This window comes from Mustela lutreola, chromosome 6 (genome assembly GCF_030435805.1).
Source record: "Mustela lutreola isolate mMusLut2 chromosome 6, mMusLut2.pri, whole genome shotgun sequence".
Lineage (NCBI taxonomy): Eukaryota > Metazoa > Chordata > Mammalia > Carnivora > Mustelidae > Mustela > Mustela lutreola.
This window is the reverse complement of record NC_081295.1, coordinates 85510161-85533017: the sequence shown is the minus strand read 5'-3', so window position 1 is coordinate 85533017 and position 22857 is coordinate 85510161. Positions and strand designations below refer to the sequence as shown.

The following is a 22857-nucleotide window of genomic DNA, read 5'->3' as shown; positions in this document are numbered from 1 at the left end:
GTCTGCCTTCAGCTCAGGTCATGATCCAGAGTCTTGGGATCAAGCCCCTCATCAGGCTCTCTGCTCAGTGAGGAGTTTGCTTCTCCCTCTCCCTCTGTCCCTCCCACCCAGTCGTGTTCTCTAACATAAATTAATAAAATCTTTTTTAAAAAACCATCAGTCAAAAAAAAAAATCTCATCTTCTGCTCTGTAGGCTGAGCATATGTCAGTATTATGCAAAAGTTTTGTTTTCTCCTGAAGACAAATATGTGGATGAGTTTTGTGCTATTCATAAAGCAAAGAAGCTATGTTTTAGCTAGGTGCAAGCAGACTATTTTGCATTAATAACACTGAATGAGGACAAAGCACTCAGAGCAGCATAGTTTATGAAGAAAGCCAAATTTTTATTTAATTTAGAAAAGACAGCCTCTTACATACGCGAATTTCACACGTTCTGTATAAAAAAGAAACAATTAGAATTATTTAGTGTGAAATAAAATTCGTGTGAAATTTCTCACCATCCCACATTCTTTTACATTAAATATAGAAACACACAACAGCTGGTCAACTTAACGTACATTTTCTGTTTATTAAACATTATCTCAAGATCATTAAACTCACTTTCTCTCCCAACTATTTCCCCCACAAACGACCATATAGATATACAAACTATATACTGTGTGTCACACTGGGCATCTGATGCATTCTGAAGCCGAAGCTACAGGAAACTGAGTAACAGTAACCTGTACCAGACATCCTCAATGTGAGCCGCAGAGCTACACCAGCAGGGAGAGCTGCTGAAGCTAGCTGGCTCTGCCTTCATCTCAGTTCATTTAGCACACCACTGAGAAGACTTTACTGGTTCAATGATCTGTGATTACCTAATTAATAACTTTAAAAAAATATATTTATTTGACAGAGAGAGAGATCACAAGCAGGCAGAGAGGCAGGCGGGGGGTGGGGGGGGGGGGGGCGCGGAAGGACCCTGAGCAGAGAGACCATCCAGAGGCTTGATCCCAGGACCCTGAGATCATGACCCAAGACGAAGGCAGAGACTCAACCCACTGAGCCACCCAGGCGCCCCTAATTAATAACTTTTTATTTATTTTTTTTTAAAAAGATTTTATTTATTTATTTGACAGAGAGAGACCACAAGTAGGCAGAGAGGCAGGCAGAGAGAGAGAGGGAAGCAGGCTCCCTGCTGAGCAGAGAGCCCGATGCGGGACTCGATCCCAGGACCCTGAGATCATGACCTGAGCTGAAGGCAGCGGCTTAACCCACTGAGCCACCCAGGCGCCCTAATTAATAACTTTTTAAAGGGATTTCAAAGGATCAGAATTATGGGCTTAATACATGTGCCAAATATGCATGTATGAATTCATGTCCCCCAAATTGTATGTTCAGTTTCATGCAGCTTCGTAACACTCAAGGTGTCTACCTCATACATAGCAAAGAACTATAAAACCACAGTAATATTTTGAATCCTATTTTTTAGTGTTCTAGAGACCTGATCAAATTAAGACTTTCTCAGCTGTAATTTTCTCTTCTTGGAAAATCACACATTATTAACAATGTAGAATATAATAACTGTATAATAATTTAAAAGATTTTTAAAAAATCCATCATTATAAGCAAAGTGATATTTGATTTAATGTGTTCAGATTCTTGTATGACATTCTATAAATGGAAAGCTATTTGTCTAACTGGCAAAGGAAACAAAATTACTCTGATTTCAATGGTGTTTTGAGAAAGGTAGCTTCTGTCACCAGTGTTTTCTAGTTCTTACAATAAATAATTCTACCACATATACTAAAAAATACACATGATCATGGCTTACTTAAAACCAAGTAAAAATAACACATAGTTCTTACTAGATTCTATACAGATCTCTAAAATGATCCTGGCCTTTAAGAAAAAATACAACATCAGCAAGCAGGGTTCCAAAGAGGATCAGATTTAATCATACTGGTACTTGCCTATTAAAGTCTAGAATACACCTTTGACTTCAGCAACTTAGTTACAATTATCCTTCCAGAATCTATCTTAAATTAAATGCTTTTGTTTAAAAAGAATATAAGGATGCAAAACCAGTTTTTACCACTTCCTTTCCATCTCTCTCTCTCTTAAGAGAAATACAGTAAGAAGCACAAGACTAATTTTGAGTCTAAAGGGAAAGAAGAAGAAAAAGAATATGGTGTACAGAAAAAAACTGAATTATTTGGCAGACATTAAGTTATAGTCCTGGGAACTGGCAACTTACCAGCTATGTGAGCTAGATCCCAGTTTCGTTAATTCTAAAATAAAAGAGTGCAGAAACTGATTTTATAAATAATTTTAAACTACTGGATTTTCTTCTCCTTCCCAATCATAATATAGGCTTGTTAACAGTGTCATGGCCATGAATTCTTTAAATACTATTTTCAAAATGTTTTAATATGTATTATATTTTATTCTCACAACAATTCTATGATAAACAGAATAGGTAGTATTATCATACTACAAAGAAGTAAACTGTCTCTCAGAGCGGTTAAATGAATTATCGAAGAGCCTAAAACAGAGAAGGATGGAGACCTGTCAATCTTGTTTAAGAACTCCTTCTACATGCTACAGGATTCTGATCTAGAAAAGTTGCGTGCTTTTTAAGTCTATTTTTGGCAGTCAACTGTTACTCCTTATTGGCAATGTAATAATGCCTACCTATACTTATTTTATATACTGGCACTATAAAGAAATTAAAGTTTGACTGCAAGGAATTATCCTTAGAAACCATCTGTCAATGTCTGCCATCTTTTGGTAAAGATATTAAACCCCATCTTTGAGACTGCAGTACTCTTTTTCCAAAAAATGCTTAGACAGATCTATCCAGTGAGAGTAGATATATAGAATACCCATAACAGAACCCCAAATAAAACTATCCTATGTGGAGCTCCTGGGGTTTCAAATGCCACTAAAGAAATTTATCAGCGATTCTCTGAAAATCTGCTGAGCAGACTCTCATTTCCAATCTTGCTCATATAAAAACTTGAAAGTCAATGCTCTTTGAAAAGTTGATACCTTGGTGAAGACTGTTCACTTCTTCTTGTGAAAAGCTGAGCATTTCACTATCCACATATACTGCCACTAATTTGTGACGCCAAGAAAATAGCCAACTTCCAGAGTTAAAAGGGATTATAGTGATTTTATAGTTTGAGACCTGTACTTTACAGACTTTAGTAGGTAAACCCTAGCTGATTATCAACTGAGCCACCCAAAGAACTATCACTGTGTTTTCCAATCTGGCATACCACATAATGTTAAACCGTTTTACAGCTACAAGTTTAATGGAAGGGACCAAAGTTTTAACTTTAAATGGTTAAAAGCGAAGATTGGGAATTATCCTTGGATCTTCTTTTTCCATACCATTTCTATACTATAGTAACATCATGTGTTGGCTAAAAAGCCAACATTAAAGGTTATGAATTTGTATGTGCACATTCAAATATTCAAAATTTCAAAATTAAAGGATCAAAATTACAAATGAGAAATTTGTTATATTTAATATTGTTCACTTCCATCTGAATGAGCAGCTCCTATTGTCAAAAACAGATGAAGACTTGGATCTATGATAGTATGTTGCCTTAATATTATCAGGATACTGCTGCTATTCTAAAACAACCCAAACAAATAATGCCCAAAACAAACAAACAAACAAACAAATAAAAGGAAAGAGAAAGGAAAGGAAAGAAATCCCACAGAGAAAGGACATCAACCACATCTCTAAGGCTGCTAAGAGCTGATGTGTTGGAAATTAGATTCTTCCTTTGCTAAGAGTCTACCAAATATCTGCTATCAGTAATCAACTTCATAATATACAAGTTTTATATAACCACAAGATCCCAAACTGAGTATTATTCAAGTTCTTGGATATTAATTTGAAGCCTCTGCCATAGCTTCCTTCCATATTCTACACCCAACATGTTACCCTATTTTTTAAAAATACAATACTAAAAAATTCCTCCAAGGGACCACTATAAAACCTGCCCCTGGAAAGCTGAATTATGAGCCTTAGTCATTCTATGGTCTAATATAACAAATTTAAAGGAAAGCTCAGAGAAAGAGAAAGTTAGGTGGCACTTAATATTAGAGTCTCAAAGGAAAACTAAATTAAGAGTGTTTTCATTCAGAATACAGAAGATGATGGCTGGGTTACAGAGAACCACTGTAATAAACAGTGACTGAGGGATGCTCCTGAAGGCAGAAGGAAAAGAGATATAAACATAAATGTCCAAATTCTGCATGAAACCCATTGGGTAATACAATAAAATTAGCTAAATCTTCACTCTCCCTAAGAGAGCAAAGGTCTTGTCATAAGAGAGGAAAAGGTACATTTTCCTGAAAAACCACTATATTACTTGTTAAGCATTTGGTCAGATATTACAACCTCTTACCCTCAAGGATATTAAAATCTAGCTCATGTCAAAAATAACCAAACTATCATTGAGCAATTTGATCTGAATTAGTCTTGTCTGCTCTTTAGTATGTCAACTATTTCTTTATTTTTTTAATTTTTTTTTTAAATTTATTTGACAGAGATCACAAGTAGGCAGAGAGGCAGTCAGAGAGAGAGAGGAGAAAGCAGGCTCCCTGTGGAGCAGAGAGCCCGATGCGGGGCTCGATCCCAGGACCCCAGGATCATGACCTGAGCCGAAGGTAGAGGCCTTAAACCACTGAGCCACCCAGGCCCAGTATGTCAACTATTTCAAAAGAGAAACAGAAATATCAAAAGTAGAATTTAAGCCATTTTAAATAAATAAAATCTTAAGCTCTAAAGTTTCAGTGAGTTTGGGAACCATAAACAATACCCAAAGAATCAAGCATGAAAGCAGCACATGATTGTTAAACTCTACATTCATATTATATACCAAAGAAAAGGGATGAGAAGAACTCAAGCCAATAGCCACTATTCATTTCTTTTGTGTGCATACTAATTTTTATTCCCAGGGACAAAGAAGTTACTTCCATTAAAAAAAAAAATTTTAGGGGCACCTGGGTGGCTCAGTGGATTAGGCCGCTGCCTTCAGCTCAGGTCATGATCTCAGTGTCCTGGGATCGAGCCCCGCATCGGGCTCTTTGCTCAGCGGGAGCCTGCTTCTCTCTCTCTCTCTGCCTGACTCTCCACCTACTTGTGATCTCTCTCTCTGTCAAATAAATAAATAAAATCTTAAAAAAAAAAAAAATTTTATTTATTTATTTTAAAGAGAGAGAAAGAAAAGGAGAGGGCAGGGAAGTAGCAGAGGGAAAGGGAGAGAAAACCTCAAGAAGACTCCATGCCAAGTGAGGAGTCTGATGCAGGGCTCAATCTCACAACCATGATCACAACCTGAGCCAAAACCAAGAGTCGGACACTTAACTAATTGTGCCACCCAGGTACCCCATTACCTTCTACTTTTATTCCTCTTCCTCTACAGAGATTATTGGGAGCTATGGAAATGTACAAATACATGTTTATCCATGCTCTAAAAAAGGTTTTCCAGAACTAGACAAATCAAATATCTCACTACACCAACTGTACTATATCATAAAATTTTAAGATATTTGCCTATGACCATGGGATGAATTAATGGCTAAAAAAAGGAGCAAGTGCCAATATCAAGCATGTAATTTTATGGCACAGGAAGTAACTTTATATACTCTCTATAATCTTTAGTTCAGCACAAAGGGCCAAAAACCCACTAAAAGATAAGATTCCAATATAGCTTATGTTGCTCTGCTCTGTCGAAAGATCTCAGAAACACAAAATAAACTGAGCGAGAAAGAACACCAGGATGGAGATCATTTATAACAGAACACAGACTATCTCACCAGATGCATTTGCATCAAGCCCTTTAGTTCTCAGACCTAGCTACAGTTTCAGGGGGCACGTTACCTTTCACAAGGTCAGAAGTTATAGAAATGGGACTTGTGAAGAGGGGAACAGCTAAACTACTATCACAAGTAGCTGAGCTTTGATTCTAGAGGATTAAGGAGAATATTCAAACTGGAAATTGGCACCATTCTCTCCAAGTCAAGAGAGTATGATATATTTAAGCAGAATGAAAAAAGATGCATCAGAATGCTTTCCACACAAAAGCTCAGAGTTTATTTGGGAAATTAAAAATTCTCCCTTGCCAAAAGATATACATACATTTTTGCATTTCTAAATTACCCTGCGTTCTTCATGTTCTATTTCAAGTGTAATTAGAGCAAACTTTCAGCTTTATTCAGTGCATCAAAGGAAGATTCAGTGTGTACAATTTTTCATTTATGAGCACTCCACTGATATATAAAAATAAAGAATTATTAAGTACAATGTAGCAGAACAAGAACTAGAGTCAGGATCTATTCAATTTTTTCTCTTTAATGGCTTGTAATGGAGGGGGCATATGAAAACCAGTTTCTATTTATCAATTTCAGAATTAGATTAAAGGAATTTATAATTAATTAAAAGAAGCTGCTTGGGTATTATAAGCAATAATATGAGAATCAAGGCAGTTCTCTTACTGGAACCTCTAGGATCATCACAGGAACTTTTTGGTTAGTTGTTATCTGAATTTGCTTTTATTTTTAATAAAAATTTTAAATTCCATCAGGGGATAAGTCTAAGCAATTCAAGTTGTGTGTCACTCAAGAACTTTTTAATAGGATTTTTAGAACATTTCTGGATTTACAGAAAAGTTAAGACCATATAGAGAGTTCCCATACACATGGAATTCAATTTCACCTATCATTAACATCTTAACGCTAATTTGGTTATCTGTTAAAATTAATGAACCAGTGTTGATACAGGATTAATTTAAGTCCACACTTCATTCATATATTTCCTTAACTCTTACTAATTTCTTTTTCTGTTCTGGGATCCCATTCAGGACACCATATTACATTTAATCACATTACATTTAGTTGTCATGTCTCCTTAGGGTCCTCTTAAGAATGAAAGTTGTTTCTGATAACCCTGATGGAAGAGTACTTTCAGGTATTTTGGAGTAAGTCCCTCAGTTTGAGTTTGTATGGTGTTTTTCTCAGTCAAACTGGGATTATGGGATTGGGGCCAAAGACCATAGATGTAAGCCATCATTGTCATTACATCATATCAAGGGTACATGCGATCAGTATCAATTATCACTGCTAATGTTAATCTTGATCACCTAGCTAAGGGTATATTTATAAAGTTTCTCCATTTTAAAGCTACTCCCCAGCCCTCTTTACATATTATACTGTTTGGAAGTCATTACTCACAGCCGGCACTTACAGGCTGGAGACTTAGGCTCACCTTCCTTGAGAGAGTAAGATCTCCCATAAATAATTTTGAATTCTTATGTACAATGAATTTCTCCTTTGCCACTTTATTTAATCAACTACTAACTGTATCAGTATAGACTGATGGAGTTTTACACTTTGCATTATAATCCATTACTACTTACTCATTTTGTTGCTCAAGTAGCTCCAGCTTTAGCTACTGGGAGCTCTTTCAGTCAGCTCCTCCATTCCTTTGATAGGGTCCCATCGTTGTGGGTTTGGGAGGTTATTTTTTAAGTACTTCCTTTACTTTCTGGCATTACAATACACTCCATGCTCATCTTGCATGTTTCCTGCCCTGTTCTGGAACTGCTGTTTCTCCAAAAGCCCTTACTGGAGAATGATATTAAAAACCAAGATCTGGGTGCTAGGTACGCTTGTCACTACTGGCATGTCATTACTTCTAAGGCCCTCTCAGCTGACAGAGCAAGAAAATATAAGTGTGTATGTGAACCTGTGTGTACACATATATATAACATTTCTCTATGTAACCACCTATAATAAGCTACACGAGTTGTTTTCAAATCTAATCCATCAGCACACAGACCATTCTAACCACCACCACCACCTCACAGATCTGCAAACTCCAACAGTGAGAAGAAAACTGGCTCCAACTAGTACCCATTCATTTATTTTATTGTTCAATTTCAGTATATGTGTATAGCACAGTATCAGAATTGTTAACCTGTACCCCATGGGAAAAAAAACTTTATCAACTGGAGTGTAGTACTGATATGCACACCTTCTGCCTTTGGTCTTACAGGCTCCACTTACTTCCAGAATTACTTAAGTCAACACCTTTCTCTCCTACCCACTTCAATGAAATTGTTTCTTACATTTATCTTCCACCCTGGGTTCTCCAAATCCCCTAAATGATTTTCTAAATTTGCATATATTAAAGTTTACTCTCTGTGCTGTAAAGTTCTGTGTGTTTTGACAAATGCACAGGGCCATGCACCCACCATTCTGATATCATACAGAATAATTTCACTGCCCTGAACGTCCCATATGCTTCACTGAGTCAATCCTCCTCCTCTTTCCCAACCTCAGCAACCACCGACCTCTGTACCCTCACTCTCGTTTTCCATTTTCCACAACAAAGTGCAGCCTTTTCAGAATTAGCTTCTTTGAGCAAGAGGCATTTAAGATTTACCCATGTTTTCTTGTGGTTTGAGAGCTAATTTCTTTTTATCACTGAGTAATACTCCACTGTATAAATGTACCATGGATTATCTTTTCATTCATCTATTGAAAAATAACTTGGCTGATTCCAGTGTTTGAAGATTATGATAAAGCTGCTATTAACATTCATATGCAGGGTTTTGTATGTTTTTAAGTTTTCCAAGGCTTTTTGATGACAAAAATTCTCAACAAAGTGGGCACTGAGGGAACATACCTCAACATGATAAAGGCCACTTATGACAAGCCACAGCTTATATTACACTCAATGGTAAAAAGCCTTTTCTCTACGATCAGGAACTAGACAAGCAGGCCCATATTCATCACTGTTGTTCAAAACAGTACTGGAATTCCTGCTCAGGGCAATCAGATAAGAAAAAGAAACAAAATCAGCCTAACTGGGATGGAAGAAATAAAACTGTCACTATCTACAGATGACATGACATTATATATAGAAAACCCTGAAGAACCAAAAAAAAACCATTAAAATAAATAAATTCAGTTAAGTTGCAGGATATAAAATCAATGCACGAAAAATCAACTGCATTTCTATACTCTAATAACAAACCATCACGAAGAGAAATGAAGAAAACACTACAATTAACAGTTTCATCAAAACAAATATAATTTCTATGAGTAAATTTAAACAAAGAGCTAAATGACCTCCTCGTAGGTGACAACTACAAGATATTAATGAAAGGAGTTTAAGATGGCGCAAATCAATGGAAATATATTCTGTGTTCATGGACTGGAAGCATCATTATTGTTAAAATGTCCTTAGTACTCAAAGCAATCTAACAATGGCATTTCTCAAAGTTATAAAAGATGTAATTCCAAAATTTGCATGAAACCATAAAAACCCTGAATAACCAAAGCAATCTTGAGAAGGAAAAAAGCTGGAGGTATCACACTCACTGATTTCAAACTACATTACAAAGTTGTGGGGCGCCTGGGTGGCTCAGTGGGTTAAAGCCTCTGCCTTCGGCTCAGGTCGTGATCCCAGGGTCCTGGGATCAAGCCCCGCATCGGGCTCTCTGTGGCCAGGGAACCTGCTTCCCCATCTCTCTCTCTCTGCCTGTCTCTGTCTGGCTACCTGTGATCTGTCTGTCAAATAAATAAATAAAAATCTTTAAACTACATTACAAAGTAGTAGTAATCAAAATAGCATATGGTACTGGCATAAAAGGCAGACACATATATCAACAGAACAAAACAGAACCCAGAAATAAACCTGAACATATACGCTCAATTAACTTACTATAAAAGAATCAAAAATAAACAAGAGGGACAGGAATGTCTCTTCAACAAATGGTACTGAGAAAATTGGGAGAGCCATATGCAAAATGAATCTTGACCATCTTACACCATGCCACAACAGCTCAAGAGCACAACTCAAAATGGATTAAAGACTTGAAAACGTAAAACCTAAAGACATAAAACTACTAGAACACATAGGTCTTGGCGATGATTTCTGAGTCTGACACCAAAAGTCACAGTCACAACAACAACAAAAGGCGAAAACAACAGAAGTAAAAATAAACAAGTAAGACTACATCATACTAAAAGGCTTCTACAAAGGGGTGCCTGGGTGGGTCAGTTGGTTAAGTGTCTGCCTTTGGCTCAATTCATGATCCAAGGGTCCTGGGATCAAGCCCCACGCTGGGCTCCCTGTTCAAGAGGGAGCCTGCTTCTCCCTCCACCTGCCGCTCCCCCTGCTTGTACTTGCTCTCACTCTCGCCCTCTGACAAATAAAAAATATTTTTAAAAATAAAATAAAAATCAAAAGCTTCTGCATAGCAAAGGAAACCATCAACAAAATGAAAAGCAACCTATGTGAATGGAAGAGAATAACTGCAAATGATACATCTATCAGGTAAGGCCTAACATCCAAAATAATGAAGAATTCCTATCACTCAAAGGCCCAAAAAAAAAAAAAAAAATTATAAAATGGGCAGAAGATCTGAATAGACATTTTTTTCAAATAAGACATATAGATGGCCAACGGGAACACAAAAAGATGTGAGTATCACTAATCACCAGGAAAATGCAAATCAAAACCACAGTGAGATTATTACCTCGTATTTGTTAAAATGACTATCATTAAAAAATCAAGAAAAAGTAAGTGTTGGCAAGTACATGAAAAAAGGGAACCCTTCTGTACTGTTAGTGGAAATGTAAACTGCTGTAGCCGCTGTGGAAATTGGCATGGAGGCTCCTCAAAATATTAAAAATAAAACTACCATATGAACCAACAATTCCACTTCCGGGTATTTATCTGAAGAAAACGAAACCATTAACTTGAAAAGATTACGTATACCCCCATGTTCACTGCAGCATTATATATTTATATATAATAGCCAAGATATGGAAACACAACCTGTGTCAATCAACAGATGAATGGTTAAAGAAGATAGGGGTAGGTGTGTGTGTGTGTGTGTGTGTGTGTGTGTGTCTCTCTCTCTCTCTCTCTCTCTCTCACACACACACACACAGTAGTATTATTCAGACATAAAAAAGAAATGAAATCTGTGCTCACTTCGGCAGCACATATACAAAGGAAACCATCAAGAAATGAAATCTTGCCATTTGTGACAGCATGGATAGACCCTGAGTGCATTATATTAAGTGAAATAAGTCAGACAGAGGAAGATAACACTGTATATCTCTCTTACATATGCAATCTAAAAACAAAAACAAAGCAAGATCACAGATACAAAGAACAGACTAGATAACTGCCAGAGACAGAGGGTAGGGCTTAGGAGAAATAGGTGAAGGGGGTCAAAAGATAAAAAGAAAAAAATTAAATTAAAACAACAACAGAAGAAGCTATAGAAGTTAACATCAACTCTTCTTCCTAAGTAAACTTCCAATTCTGTTACCTATCCACCAAAATCTCTTCCTACCAACTTGGTGCATCTGCCCAAACAGTCTGAAGTTATCCAGTAAAATTTTCACTTCTTACCTGCTAGCTACCCTTTTCAAAGCTCACCCATGAATTTAATTAAATTGAGTATATCTTCACTAAGGGCCTACCATGTGCCAGGCACTTAATAAAATTCGAAGGATGAAACAGTGTTCTTGGCCCTCAATGAGCGAAGTAAAGCATTTCACCTAGAGCATAAAACACCACAAATGCTTCGTAAGACACCCAAACTTGCCCCAGCAGCTACCTCTCCCCACAGTAGCTGTCTTAACCTCAAACAGGAGCTACCTTGGAGCTCTCTAGGTATATGAACTGCCTGTATATTTTAATTTGAGCTTCTTCTCTTTTGCCACTGTGCATCTGAGCTGGCCAAATTCCTAGCTGTCTTGAAGGTATGACATAAACTAAGTGTCACCATAGTCAAAAGGCATTCCTAAACCTTCTTCCAACAATGCAATACCATTTTTATCCCCATCCCTATTTTCCTGACAGAGCTTGGAATTATATACCTGTTACATTCCTGAAAAGGTAAAAATGAAAAGACTGTGCCAGGAATGGTAAAACTGAAACAGCTTTAACACTTCTAATTTAATACTGTCTATAGCTCTACAATTCTTAAGTTTCCCAATTGGAAAAAAATAATATAAATAACGCAACTTCTTTCTATTACTTATATGCAGTGACTGGATGATGCAAAATGACTTTATAAATAATATAATACATTTGATCTGCAAATCTATCCCTCCCTAATTAACATCATAAAGATATCATTAGGCACACAATAAAGTAAGAGGCTCAAGAGTGTATCTGACCCACTTCTGAGAATTTACCCTATAAAAATAATTCAACGAAAGAAAAATATTCTATGCAGAAAAGTGTTCACTACTACATAAGGTATGATAATAAAAACCAGAGAACTAGAACAATCCGAATTAGGGAAATGGATGAGCAAATGTGAATAAGTTAGGTCAATGGCATAGGATGGAAATAAACAGATGTGTGTGAAATGTCCAACAGAGTGACAAACAGTAAAATATAACATCATAAATATATTTACACATTGCGAAATAAATCTATATGGAGAGACTGAGAGAATATATATAGAAAATGATTTAAATGAAATCAGCCACATTTTCCCTTAAAAATTTTTACAATATAAGTTCGAAGAAAAACTTTAGTGCATTTCCCTACTTTACATTGGGTTTTGCAGGTTCTTCCAAATCAAACGAAAAACGTGGGGCAGGTGGGTGGTAAGGGGATTAACTGAGCCCAAGAAATAAAGGAAGCTAAAACATCTGACTGCGGAGTTTAAATCCAGGCTCTGCCAGTCATTAGCTTTGTAACTATGGGGCAGTTACTAACCTCAAAGAGTCCCCTTATAAAATTGACTCATGACGTTCTGTGATGAAAGGAGGGAGGGAGGGAGGGCGGGAGAGAGAGACAATAATAAGTGTATAACAAGTATATGATAAATATAAGTGTTTAATATTCCATTCATATATGTGTTGATCAGATAAGTGTTAAAGAGAAATACTGTGAAAACTATCAATATTATCTTAAAGAAGTATATATTCTGTGTTGATTATCTGGTGTTGGTGAGACTGCAACTACTGAAAATCTCTTAAAATCTTTTTCTGTAAAAGTCCTACTGCTTAAATTTTTTTTTACTTAGAATAATTTAGCGGTATCTTCTTGAAAAAATTACCTACTGACTTACTGATATTTCAAGCACATTTTTACTCATTTTACTTATTTGTTTTACTTTTTGTACTCAATACAAGGTTTTTTTTAACAAGTAATTGTTTTTTTAGATTTGAGAGAGAGAAAGTACATGCATGAATGAGTGGGGATAGGTGGAGAGGGCAAGAGAGAATCCCAAGCAGACTAAGTGCTGAGCACAGAAGCCTATGGGGGTTGGGGTGGGGTTACGCCTTGATCCCATGACCCTGAGATGATGACCTAAGTCAAAACCAAAAGCTGGACCCTTAACTGACTGAGCCACCAGGGTGCCCCTTAACAAATAAATTTTGATTCAAAAAGGAGACTCTGCTTTATTCATTTTTGTATTTCCCCAGCACCAGGTAGAGTACACAGCATATATAATCAACACTCAGTAACTGAATTCTTTAAGTTTTTTTTACCACTGCATAATTAAATTATGCAACAATCTGGCTAAGAAACAGTTATCACTGTGCATTCCTAATGCAATTTTTAAAATGGGAATTCCTATTTTATTCTAGAACTTTACCCATTAAACAAAACCCAGAAATAATGTGAAGAGGAAACCAACAGAATGCGGCTATTTAGCATTCCCTGCAGTAGTACATACCTTGGGTTGCTTAAGGCAATTCAGAATGAGAATTCAATGCTTAAAGATAGTAAGTCCTAAAATGCTTGCCCCTGTGATTGCCAATGAGCCTGATACCCAAGATGTAAGTTTACCTTGACTTTAGAAAGCTGAGAGAAATCAATTTCTAAGTAAATCCCTGAAAAAGGAGGGGAAAATCTGGTTAATAAGATCTGCCAGGTGTCAACAGCTACCTTTCTGTCCTTGATACAGCACATTACATCACTAGAACTAATATCCATGGGGTGTCTCCAGTATTATATTACTATTCCATTTCTACCCTTGCCTTTTACTCTCTCGTTCATTTACTGTCACATTCAAAGCAGTTTTTCAACTGCTATACCACTGCCAGCAGCAAAGACAGAACCTCTAGATCAGCCAGATACAGCAATCTAGAACAATATTCATTAGGATCATCATCTCACTACTTCCTGAGATAGGAAACTTCAAGGCTGGCCACTAATGTATACCACTCTACTTGGGGAATCTGCCTAAAGTGTGGCCACTAAAAATGAAAGCTAACAAGTCATGGAAAAGCACCTGCAAAATTTTGGCCCTACAGTCTTGGTAAATCTTTGTTTCAAATCACCCTAGTAAACCACAAGGTATAACAAACTGTTTATTTAATCCAGCCTGATTTGTAACTAAGCAGCTATGCCTTACTGATGGAAATTGGAAAGTAAGAGTTACAAATCACTTATTTAATATTATAAAGGCATGTACATTGTATTTGATAAATATAGACACCCAGAAGAAGTACCTTCCACCCTGCCAAGCACACAATGTCAAAACAATGAAAAATGTTAAGACTCCAGCTCATAATTAGTCATTCTACTACTAGGGAGGTGATGGCAGGCAATTTCTGTGAGAAAAGTAATGTCTGAGCTTGGAAAAAGCAGTCTCCCTATCGAAGAAGTGGACACTTAAGAACTGCTTCAGTCTACTCATAAATATTCCCACTCACTCAGAGACAGACACCAGGTTGTCTACCTAATCTAACTGAGTCTAAGTAGAAGGCAATGTAAGAAAAATAAATCAAAGAAAGAATAAGTGTTCTCCCATTTCCATGGTCCACTACAGGAAATAAGCTGCCTGTCCTCTAAGGATACTTTAGGATATTTCCTCCCACTTACATTAATAACCTCTTTGCTCCACCTTTGGGATCATAACATTATAACTTATATAATTTTCATTTTTCCTAACAGAAGCCAACAAACACGCCCAACCATATAAACTTGTTCTTTGAACTACAAACACACAGTTGGTTTTTTTAGGGTCTATTTATTTTTTTAGAGAGACACATGAGCAGGTGAAAGGATAGAGAGGAGATGGAGAGAGAGAACCCCAAGCAGACTACCCACTGAGCCTGATGCCCAGACTCTGGGAGATCAGGACCTGCATTGAAATCAAGATGCCTGATGCTGAAATGACTGAGCCACCCAGGCACAAAACACACAATTTTAATAAGTATATGTACAAGTGGGTGCCTGAGTGGCTCAGTGGGTTAAGCCGCTGCCTTCGGTTCAGGTCATGATCTCAGGGTCCTGGGATCGAGTCCCACATCGGGCTCTCTGCTCAGCAGGGAGCCTGCTTCCCTCTATCTCTCTCTCTGCCTGCCTCTCTACTTGTGATCTCTCTCTGTCAAATAAATAAATAAAATCTTAAAAAAAAAGTATATGTACAAGTACAAAAAAGTTGGAATCAAATCCTCTCACTGGTTCTGGAGCATACCCTGTTTAAGTGATAGTTCAATAATGACTGATCTTTACTGGTGACATTAATTCCTTAAAAGAGGATTTCCATACCTTTGTAAAAAGTGAAAATATCACAATTGACCCCAAAGAGTTCAGAATTACACAGTAAATAAAACAGAACACTATTACATTGTGCTCTATAATATAAACATGGCTAAGCTAATTATTACTGCATGATAATTTCAATTTAGATAGGATTGAAAATAAGCTATTGAATATTTCAGAAAACTTTTTTTTTTTTAGATGCTATTTATTTATTTGACAGGCAGAGATCACAAGCAGGCAGAGAGGCAGGCAGGGGTGGGGGAAGGGCTCCCCGCTGAGCAGAGAGCCCAATGTGGGGCTCGATCCCAGGACCCTGGGACCATGACCTGAGCCCAAAACAGAGGCTTTAACCCATTGAGCAACCCAGGTGCCCCCAGAAAACACTTTTTAATTTGAAATTCCTGAGCTTTTAAAGAAAATGGATAGATCTGCATTGACACTTTATTGTAACTTGTAACAATAAACAGGTCATGTTACGAATAAATAAGATAAACAAAGTCTACTTAAAAATAAAATCATTTTTAAAAGGTCAACAGAAATTAGCGAAGGTTGTATTTCTATGATTTCAATTATGCTTAGAATTACATAAATGAGACCAAACAAGGTATGTCTTGGGCTAATAAAGTATCCAGGTTTTGGGGTTGGTTTTTTTGTTGTTGGGGGTGGGGGGTGGACGCAGGGGGAGGACATTTCTTGACCATACAATAATTACTCCAACAGTGAGTTTGGATTCTACAGATAACTTATTAATTATGGAGTGAAACACATGTATATATAATAAAGCAATCGAATAGTCACCAAGTGATCAAACTCAGCAGCTACTAGTACCAACAGTACTATTACTAGTACTCCTTGGAACATCTGATACAATGTAATAAGTACATCATTTCATCTATAAAGCACTCTTGGCACCCCCAACCAAATGTGTAAGCTTAATTTAATCATGAGGAGACCAATTAGATAAATTTGGAGTGCTGGACATGGTATAAACTTTAAAACTCTGGGAATGCCTAGATGGCTCAGTTGGTTAAGCATATGCCTCCAGCTCAGGTCACAATCCCAGGGTCCTGGGATTAAGTCCCACACTGGGCTCCTTGCTCAGCGGGGAATCTACTTCTCCCTTTGCCTGATGCTCCCCCTATTCTCTCTCTCTCTCTCTGACAAATAAATATAAATAAATCTTAAAAACGAATAAACAAACAAAAACTTTGAGCAAGGCTTCAGTTCTTTAAAAAAAAAAAAAAAAAAGCCAGGAGAAACAAGAAAACAAAAAAATGATACAGAAACTACTATATATTAAAATAAAATAGACATAATCAAATACTTAAATCTTTTTTTTTTTAAGATTTTATTTATTTATTTGACAGGCAGAGATAACAAGTAAGCAGAGAAGCAGGCAGAGAGGGGAAGGGAAGCAGGCCCCCTGCTGAGCAGAGAGCCCGATGTGGGACTCGATCCCAGGACCCTGAGATCATGACCTGAGCCGAAGGCAGCGGCTTAACCCACTGAGCCACCCAGGCAACCTCAAATGCTTAAATCTTGACAGGGTCCTGAATTAAAGACAAAATTTTAGTAATTGCTATAAAAAAACATTTTGGGGACAATTGGGGAAATGTGAATAGGGGCTGCATATTAAGTGGAATTATTATGGAATTGTTGGGTTTTTCTTAGGAATGATAATGATATTATGGTAATATAAAAGAATATTCTTATTCTTAGGAAATGCATGCTAAAGAATTTAGGGGTGTGGGGCTCCTGGGTGGCTCAGTGGATTAAAGCCTCTGCCTTCGGCTCAGGTCATGATCCCAGGGTTCTGGGATCAAGCCCCGCATCGGGCTCTCTGCTCAGCAGGGAGCCTGCTTCCTCCTCTCTCTCTGCCTGGTTCTCTGTGATCTCTGTCTAATAAATAAATAAAATCTCAAAAAAAAAAAAAAAAAAAAAAAGAATTTAGGGGTGAAATGTCAGGATGTCTCCAGCCTACAGACACCAAAGCAGCAAAGAAATAGTGGGAAAGGAGAAAAGGAAAACAAATATTAAAAAATATTAATAACTGCTTAGTCTAAGTGAAGGATACACAGCTACTCATTGTTCTAGTTATTTAACTCTCCTGTAGGTCTGAACATTTTTAAACTATAAAGTTGGCAGTGGAGAAAAATGGGTGTGAAGGCATCAATGTTTCCATATATCTGCAGTATATGAATATATACTGCATATATATATATATGCAATCTATATATAAAATATATAATAATATATATATTATTATATATTTTATATATTTTATATATTTATATATTTGTTATATATACTATATATTATATATATAAATATGTAATATTTATATAATATATAATATAAATTATATATAATAAATAATTTATTATATATAATTTATAACATAATAATATAGTATGTTATTATATAGTATATTATATATACTATATATTATTACATATAATATGGTTATATATTATATAATTATATAATTATGCATTATATAATCATACATTATATGATTATATTTATATAATATGTATTATATAATTGTAATACAATTATATATATGATTATATATATATATATATCATATATAATATATATAATATATACACGCCCAAATCATCACTACGTTTCTCTCAGCAGCAAAAGATGATAAATTAACTGTTCCTGCATGATGGGCAGCACAGATATAAAATTCTTTCTTTTTCCAAGCACAGTAAAAGCTGCCTAGAAAAATAAATCCAGAAGAGAGCCCTTCAAGGGTGAATGAATTTAAAAGTATCATCTAGGAAACAACACAGTTCCCAAACCCTACTACATAATTTAAAAGAAAAGCCCCAATCCATTTAAGGAAAGCTAGTCAGCAGGAGTAGTAAAATATTTTCAAAAAATGCAAATCATATGGCACATTTATAAATTCAAAGGTTTTATCAAACGTGATTTATTACCATGGGCAAGAAAATCTTAACATTTCATCTCTTTATCTTCAAATGGGTTAAGTGTAAAAAGAATGCTGAACAAATATGAGAAGTTTAATAACCAGAAATCTTTTTTTCCTAGCAAGATTTCAGTACATTGCTTACTATATGTAAAAGTGAAAAGAATGTGAACAATCGTTGAACAGTATGAACTCTGTAAGAGGATCTGTAATGAACAAGAAAACTGCCCCACACACAGTGGGTATGCAAATATTTGCTCAATGAATACTTAGAGAAAACCAAAGTATACCAAATGCCTTTAAAATATGCTACCAGGGTGCCTGGGTGGCTCAGTGGGTTAAGCTGCTGCCTTTGGCTCAGGTCATGATCTCAGGGTCCTGGGATCGAGTCCCATATCGGGCTCTCTGCTCAGCAGGGAATCTGCTTCCTCCTCTCTCTCTGCCTGCCTCTCTGCCTACTTGTGATCTCTCTCTGTCAAATAAATAAATAAAATCTTTAAAAAAATAAAAATAAAAATATGCTACCATCCAGCAAAATAGGGGCATGTGAAAAAAATTTCCCCTAATTAAGATTGGGGCATTGCAATTATCGGATATATATACACTTACCCAAAAACAACAACAACAAAAAAAACAGTGGCGCTTTCAGGAAGTATATTTACTGTATGAAAAACTAATCACAAGTCCTAAGGGGATCTGCCTTCACTAGAAAAAACCTCCACAGACACACAGAACATAAGTGCCTCTCCCATGAGTCAAGAGGCTAAAGTTCTAGAAACCAAGAATACATGCTTTTAAGAATCAGAGCTATTGTTTAAAACTTCAGGATGTTTCCAGAGCCACTCTTCCAAGAGAAATACTCAAGCCTCTAGAACTCTAGAGACCTTTCAGATGACATGGGGATCCAACATGGCATGATATTCCTGGTAGAAACTGACTCCTAGGAATACCAACTCCTTGTCCCTGACTGACCTCTTAAGAGACAGAAAAGTTTATTATGCAGCTCAAGGATACCTGCCATGCCCATGGTCATTCTTTCTGCATAAGTAAAGAAGTTTTATTGACCTGTCTATAACTAACTAGACCACGTTATCAGTACCTGAAGCAAAGCGAGACATAACAGAAGTGACCAAAAAGGTAGGGTGAAGAGCAGTGCTTAGACTGGTATTGTCTAAAACAGTTGTCACTGTTTGCATGAAGTTATTACTCACATGAAATCTGCTTAGTCTGAATTAAGGTGTGTTAAATATAAAATTCACGCCAAATTTTAAACACTTATTATGAAAAAAAGAATGTCAAATACCTTATAATAATTTTATATTGATTATATATTAAAATAATATTTCATTTATTTGGGTTAGAAAATGGTTGAAGTTAATTTTCACCTTTCTAATTCTGTTTCCTTTACTTTTTTAATGTGGCTACTAGAAGTTTTAAAATTAGATGCTGCTCATTTAGACTTTCGATTTTTTTTAACAGATTTTATTTATTTATTTGACACACAGAGATAAAGCAAGAGAGGGAACTCAAGCAGAGGGAGTGGGAGAGGGAGAAACAGACTTCTTGCCAAGCACGGAGCCTGGATGCAGGGTTTGATACCAGGACCCTGGGATCATGACCTGAGCCGAAGACAGATGCTTAATGACTGAGCCACCCAGGTGCCCCTCATTTAGTCTTTTTAAACAGCACTGACACTGTGAATAAAAAGAGTTTGCTAAACGAAGCAGCAACTTATATTATTAAGGGTGTTTACCATGTTTCAAGTATGTGCTATTCTGAATAAAGTATTTTCTTTATTCCTTACAACAGCTTTAAGAAATATAAACCATGGTTCAGGAAAGGGAAAATACAGTTTGAGGGGGTGGGAGAAGAAACAAGAAACAAACCAACAAAGAAAAAGTCTGCACCAAATCACAGAGCTAATAAATACCAGAAAAGGGATGTGAACTCAACACCTTCTGATCCAGAGTTTAAGCCCCAGATCCCAGATAAATAGTTCTCAAAGTGTGGTCCCAAGACTATCATCATCACCTGAGAACTTGCTACAAGTAGATATTCTCAGACTATACGCCATAACCACAGAATCGAACTCTGGAGGCAGGGTTTAACGGTTTGTATTTTAACAAGTCCTCCAGATGATGCTGAATTGATTCAGCCAAAAATTCAGAGAACCATTTCCCTGAGTTGTATAGGTAATAGCCAATCAAATCCTTTCAGAAGTGTGTAACTTAATAAGTCTAAGGAAAGGCTAGTTCCTATTACTAGGAACTCTGGTGGAGCCCTTCATCTGCTCTATCTGGTAAGCACTGAGTCTCTGCAACAGCATCCCTTCAACAAGACCTCCTCTAGTGCAGTGTTTCATTTGAGATCTAGATGAATTTAAGATTAAAACACAAATTAAATCACAAAAGTACTTGCAGTAAATACAGTTTTTTAAATAATGTTAAGGTAAAGACTTAAGTATGAATCAAACCCTGACAGTATTTTAAAGAAAAAAAAAAAAAAAAACCCTGATGGATTCAGTAATATTTAAGAGATCCTGAACTGTACAAAAAACACCACCAACAGGCTTAAAAATAAAAAGAACTTAGAACAACAACAACTGGGGCACCTGCGTGGCTCAGTGGGTTAAAGCCTCTGCCTTTGGCTCAGGTCATGATCCCAGGGTCCTGGGATGGAGCCCCGCATGGCATCAGGCTCTCCTGCTCAGCAGGGAGCCTGCTTCCTCCTCTCTCTCTGCCTACTTCTCTGCCTACTTGTGATCTCTGTCTGTCAAATAAATAAATAAAATCTTTTTAAAAAAACAACAACAACTGAGCCAGGGTGATTATTACAACTAATATCACAAAAAACTAATTACTTAATTTATAAAAAGGATCCCTACACATAAAAAGAAAAAGAACCACCCAAGAGGAAAATGCCTCTCCAAATTAACTAATTAAAATAAATGGGTCACAATAAAGGAAATGCAAATGATCCATTTCACTCACAGTAAGAGAAATACAAATTAAAATGTGACCTCCCCCCCCCCCCAGACTGGCAAAGATCAAAGGGTCTGAAAACATGTCTGAAGGTAAGCTTCTGATAGTCTTGCTTCCACCACCCCATGCCTTTTGATAATCAGTGTGTGGTTCCATTCAGGAATTTCTCAGGTCAAAAATCTTAGTATCACACTTGATTTGACTGCTGTCTCTTCCTTCTCCCTCTTTCCTCTTGACCCCACACCTGAACTGCCAGCAGTTCTGCCAACTCCACCTTCAACAAAGATTACAAATTCAACTACTTTTCATCACCCTTCCTGTCATCACTGATCCAAAATATTGTGAACTCCTCCTGGATTTTTATAGTAACCTCTTAACTGCCCTTGCTCTTGTCCCCCAGTCATTTCTTAACACAAAAGAACAGCTCTAGCTGCTAAAAGCACATCAGATTATATCATCACTGCTCAAAACCCTCTAAAGGATTTTCATCTCAATCAGTAGAAGCTAAAGTGTTTACCATGAAACACAAGCCCTTACATGATATGAGCCCCTGACCTCTTGACTTTATCTCCTAGTACTCATCCTTTGCTTTCTCTGCTGCAGTCATACTGGTTCTCCTGCTGTTCTTAAATATTAAGGAAACTTCTGCCTCTGAATCTCTGCACTTGTGTGTTCCTTTGCCTGGAATGCTCATCTTCTGGGTATCTACATGACTAGCTCCCTCACATCCTTCAGATTTTTTACGGTGACCTTCTCTAATCACTGTATCTAAAATCTGACTCTCCAATCCTGGTATCTCACGTACTGCTTTGAAGGCAACCCTTCATTGATTCGTAACATCCAATGGTGCTAATGGAGTCTGGCAATCGGATTCTCCTTAAATAGGGAACCTGGTATGAAATTTCTTTTAGAAGCATTATTTTTTAATCCGTTGAGTTTTAAAATCTTATCAGGTTGTGATCTTGCTACTATTTGGTGTAGGTCCATTGATCTTAAAGATTTTAGTCTTTAACACTGGAAACTTTCATTTCTACTTGGATCCTCCTCCCATTTTTCCTCTTTTTCTTTTCTGGAACTCCCCTCAGACAAAGTTTCTGAGGGAAAAACCACTGAATTTAGGCCTTTCTACCCAGACATACAGTATTCACACCAAAAGAGCAAAACACTAACATTTTCCAACATGGCTGTCAAATTTGTTACATAGATACTTCTGATAACAGTATCACATAGTATCTATGACACTATCACAAATGTGACACATTTGTCACATAGATACTTCTGATTCTTCTGAGAACAGGGCATGTTCTCCAACAAAAAAGGTGATCATCAACAGTAGGAAGATGTGAAATAGAAGAACTGTAAGCAAACAATTGAGTTAAACTCATGGTTACGTCTAA

General features: G+C 36.7%; 1 protein-coding gene across 2 annotated transcripts in view; it reads right to left on the bottom strand.

Annotated features, from left to right (window-relative positions):
- ZFAND3 (zinc finger AN1-type containing 3) overlaps window positions 1–22857 on the bottom strand; it is a 335701-nt gene that overhangs the window by 146786 nt on the left and 166058 nt on the right. The gene's annotated exons all lie outside the window — the stretch shown is intronic.